This window comes from Garra rufa, chromosome 7 (genome assembly GCF_049309525.1).
Source record: "Garra rufa chromosome 7, GarRuf1.0, whole genome shotgun sequence".
NCBI classification, from domain to species: domain Eukaryota; kingdom Metazoa; phylum Chordata; class Actinopteri; order Cypriniformes; family Cyprinidae; genus Garra; species Garra rufa.
This window is the reverse complement of record NC_133367.1, coordinates 26,635,179-26,640,821: the sequence shown is the minus strand read 5'-3', so window position 1 is coordinate 26,640,821 and position 5,643 is coordinate 26,635,179.

Below are 5,643 nucleotides of genomic sequence, written 5' to 3'. Positions count from 1 at the left end.
CTAAACGCTATTTAAAACTAGCTCAAAACTAGCCGAATCGGCTAGTTTTTTTGGTACGATTAGGGGCCGTTCACATGAAGCGTCTTTTGCGCGCGCAAGTTCGTTATTTCAAATGGAGACGCGCGGCTTGCGGGCGCATATTGGAAGCGACGCGGTCGCGACGCGCACACGGTGCGACACGCTCGTTTTTTCCAGGCGCGTCCGCGCCGCATCCATTTAAAAACATCTCAACTTTTCAGAATGTCGCAAGCGCACCGCAGGTCATGTGACATGAACTAACCAATCAGCTTCCTCACGTTTTTCCGTTACATTGAAACCTCAGCAGAAACATGGAGGAGCAGCTCATCATTGTGGTCCAGGGATTTCTTGAACTTTATGATTTGTCAAGCCCCCATTATTTTGACGCTAATAGAAGAAACAATGCATGGAGACGCATAGGCTTGGAGCTAGAGCGCAGCTGATGGTTGCTTAGAAACGGCAGACGCTTCCGGAGCGCAAGCGCCCGAGCGCTTTGTTGATAAGGAAGAAAGTGGCGCGCCTAGCGTTTTTAGGCGCGACATGTGAACGGCCCCTTAGGCTAGTTTTGAGTAGCATTTGGGCAGGTTTTGTTGTGAAAACCTGGCAACCCTGCAAACCACTCATTTACACAGATACACACAGACATAAACCCATATTGCAACTTGATTTTACATAGCAATTGGGCAGGTTTTGTTGTGAAATTCACGGTTAGTGCGATATGCTCTCATTCATCCAATTGCTACTCGAAACTAGCCCAGTCGCTCCAAAAGTACATGTTTTTGGTGCAACTGGGCTTGTTTTGAGTAGCAATTGGGCAGGTTTTTTTGTCACCCAACTGCGACTCAAAACTATCCCAATCGCACCAAAAATACAAAAAACTTGTATTTTTGGTGCCATTGGGATAGTTTAAAACTAATTTTGAGTGGCAATTGAGCAGGTTTTGTTGTGAACCACTCACTCAGAGTGAAATATGCTCTCAGTCATAGTTAGTGCAATATGGATTTGTGTTTACTAAATATCAATATGTACACTAAATATCACATCATTGCGTTTGCTTCAACCCACGGACATGAAAAACAACACACGTCAAAGTATCCCAATTTTGAGGGAAAACCGCAGACTTGGCAACACTGGTGGTTTGCCTACTACATACTTATGCTTGTATGATGCATAACAGAATTTATCAAAAAATAAAACATTTCATAGGGCTATATTATTGCAAAATATGTAATTTAATTAAACTGATGTCATTAAATGAAATTGAAATACAATTTATGAATTTAACAGATGCTTTTTAATTGCAATTAATTAGACATGCTTTTTTCAATTATTAAAATGTAAGTAATTAACCCTTAAATCAAGAAAAATTATTTTATAGGGTCACAAAAATGCAATTTCTGTTAATCATTTGTTAAAGTGTTGTAAAAATTTTGATTATTAAAATTTAATTAAACAATTAAAACCAGAAAAATCCAGAAAAAATAAAATGGAAAACAGCAAATTTTGGAAAAATAAATTTGTAAAAAAAATAAATAAAAAATTGTTAAACTTATTAAATTGTTGGTAAAATATGTAAAATGTCATGATTTCAAAGAATTAGGTATGTTTTTTTATATTGCTAAAATTTAATTTAAGGGGAAAAAAGACTATAAAATAGGAAATCGCATAACTACATTTTTTGTTCAAAAAAAGAGCCCTCTCTGAGGTCCTCCATTTAATGTAAATCTATGTGATTTTTTTCTTCAATTTGTTTCACATCTGATTGTTTAAAACCAGACAGTACCACACTCAGAAAAAAAAAATAAAAAATCTAAACTATTTTTACAAATCCAGAATACGCACAAAAATTTTTATTGAGACGATCTGCCATCAAAGATTTCATTACATGCTCCATAAAGACTATAATCTACTTAAGCAGGTTTGTGAAGACTCCATAATCAATCCCACAAGCCGTCTGAAATAGAAGGTGGAAAAACAAAGGCTTGCTTAAAAATGTATATTAATATGAAATGCTGGACGCAGCCCAGTGATTCGTCTAAATGGCTTAAAGGAGGCTTCTTGGCATGAGACATTCAGGATGTTTCACGCTCGGTTACAATCTTGTAATCAAACAATTTACCTCAGCCTAAGGGTCCATGTGCCTGAGCCGATAATACAATGACTTAACATTGTGCTTTCACATGCCGCACTAATGTGTAAGTAATTAAACACGTATAGTAGTATGTTTTATAAAATATGGTGGTTTGATTGTGTCAGAGTTCTTTTCGATTCATAAAAGTAGCATACAGAACAAATCACTGGGGAACAATCTTGTATATCACAGATCCACAAAAATAAAAAAAGGCATAAAGGCAATTTTAGCCTACTTTTGAGCTTACGTTTTTTTCTTTTTACATAATTTTATTTATTAATCTATTTATTAAAAAATGTATTTAAAGTTATAATTATGAAAATGAAATAAAACTAAACTATCATTATAACTCAATGTAATCTAAAGCTCCAAAGGTCTATGAGATATTTGAAAAAAAAAAAAAAAGTCTGCAACGGGGCGATGTCACATTTTTCAAGGGCATAAATGATTGTATACTGCATGGTTTTTCACAGATATACACAATATTTATATCATATGACAGACTACTCAGTTTGTTAAATGATTGAGAAAATGTTAAAAAAACCTTCTTTTGCAAACTAGTCTTAGGTTTTTCGCTCAATCTAGACAAAAAAAAAAAATCACTGCAGTGTAATTCTCTTCTTTAGAGACTTCTTTAGGTCAATATTGATAAAAAAAAAAATGTTGAAATGTACCCTTTAGGAAGCTATAACGGGGCTGTTTAGAAAGGGAGCCTGTCCAAATATACTCAAAAAGCCTATAAAGTCTAAAAGAAAACTCAAAACTTCACAAATCCTGCTGAGCACATGCAACAAGTGATTCTAAAAAGCATGCAAAGTTTTAGGCAGATTGACCACAGATGGTTACAGGTTTGCTAAATAATATGTAATGTCTTTTTCATATGTGCTTAAATGTCTTAAAGCCTTTTATCACTGTTACCACTGCTTGCAGCTATTTATTTTATTTTCATGTCTGAAAAATGATTTTTATGTATTTACTTATTTATTTACACAGGCACATTTCAACCACACTCCCAATTAAAAAAAAAAAAAAAAAGTCCTTACTGTAATAAAATGTCATCAAAATCTTATTTTCTTGTCTGTATATAATTTTTTCTTCTCAGGTTCAGCCAGCCTACTTTAACGGGGGAGGAACAAAGACGTTTTAAGCCCTGACTCAAGAGAATAGCACCTTTGGTAGATCCCTCCAGCATCAGCGAAGTAAAGGTTGCGAAAATGTCAGTTTCACGCTCTCGGAAACACCACACGGGTTGCATTTTCATTGATCCACAGCAAGGACAATGCACACTCGAGAGAGTGTTAAAAAAAACGTATGGTCAGACATCATTACAGACAGGGTGGAAAGAATAGGATTATGTTTTGACGAGAAAAGAGAAAAAGCATGTTAAATAAACCTGAGTGATTACAAACTCCCTCAAATGATTGTGGATCAAAAAAAATGAATTAAATTAAATTAAATTAAATTCCACTAGTGATTATTAAAATTAAAATTGCAAAATAATCACATATATTAGTATTTGCTGGTAAAACAATGTTAAAAGATAATCATTAAAAATTATGAAAAATATACTTTTTTAGTCCACCTTCTACATAGACAAGCTGGCTAATTTACTCAAACAAATATTGCCTTGACTACTTACAGCTCAATACCTTAACCTTAAACCAACCATTAATAAACCTGACATCGCATAGTGCTGATGGCCAGATCTCCACACTGTGTTTTTATTTTTATTAATAGCGCTGCGACTGTTATATCGACATGACCTGCAGTGGAGAATGCTTGAAATTAAATGAATGAATAAATTATACTCTCCGTGCCCCATAACCCTTAAGGCAGTAGCGTTCGGTTAAAGGAGAGTCTGCAGTGGTTGCGGGAGGAACTGTAGGATTTACGTTATCTAGCAAAGTCCTTTTGTGTTTTCTCATTCATTCTTTGACTTTATCCCACACTCCGTTCGACACTCTCTTGCAGCGCTGAGGTATTTTATGGCGGCCTTTCACCATCATTCTCATTGCCTGGCATTGACTATTGTGCTGTATTTCAGGAGTTGCTCCTAAAGCAATGATTATTTACTTGAACATAAAGAAAAACCCAAGTTAACCTGAAAATATCTCCATCAGGACACAAAAGCAGCGGTATTAAAAGCCATTGGGGTTTCTATGCAGGGTTGTATGTGTGGGGGTCTTCAACCACTGACCAAACAGTAAATTGATTGTGGCAGGTCAGAATGAGGGCATGCAAGGATGTTCTGGAGTATCCTTACCTCTAGATGACCTCTGGTCACCATCATTACGCTGCCTCAAAGTCATTTGGTCTTTTGACATTCGTTTTGCAAACAAATTCTAGGTAACTATTAAAGCGTTATGTCACAAAAAAGAAAACAAATCTGATTACCTAACTCGCATTACTTGTAATGCGTTACCCCAACACTGTTTATAAACAAAATAAATGTATTAAATTTATAAATTTATTGCTATACATAATTATATTTATTATGTTATAATGATTATTGTATTATTTATTTTAATATTATTTTAACATTTTGAAATTATTATTTTTTTTATTATTATTTAATGAATTGAATATATATATATAATATATATATATATATATATATATTAGAGGTGGGCCGTTATCGGCGTTAACGTGCTGCGTTAACGTGAGACTCTTATCGGGCGATAAAAAAAATATCGCCGTTAATCTATTCTCAAAGTTGGGTTGGGAGCTGGGTCTAAACTACGTAAGCTGTGATGACCTTCACCTTGATAGTTTAGCGTGGATGTCTACCTAGCCGAATTGAGTGTATGATGATCCGTGATCCGTACGGACCAAACTGGTTCGGCACGCATGTGATTCGCGGATTAACTGTTAAATTTAACCATCATAGAGTAAAAGTTTATAATTGGCACATGTTTTGTCTTGCCAATTTACCAATTCAAACTATTTAAAAAGGGAATACGCACGCCGACGCACACACCTGAAGAGAGCACGCGCACAGAGAGAGAGAGAGAGAGAGGCGCGATTCACACAGATTGATTCCTCTTTAACTTTTTTTTGAACGGAAACACACATACAAAGTCATGTCTTAATACCCGTTTTGGTATTCTGGTAAACACAGTCGGTTATGTCTTCAGTGAACCGAAACAGCTGAGAAAGAGATGCGTGCCAGTATTCGGTTACGTGCATTATGCCTTAAAGAGACAGCATCCTATAAATACGTGCAGTGAGAAGCACTAGTTATTTTACAATTAATTAATAAATTTCCGCACCTGAATTCTAGGGTTATTGATTTTATTAGTAACTTTATGTTGTATTCATTTACACTTGATATTTGTGTAATTGTTCTTGTTTTGTTACTGACTTTATTAGTTCAGCTAGTAGTGTTTGCTGTGGATTAGAAGTAGCCTACTTAAAGTCCCCCTGAAATCAAAATGAAAGTTTCTTGGCTTTTAGTATGAATATATTATCCTTAAGATTATCTATAAGCTAGTGTG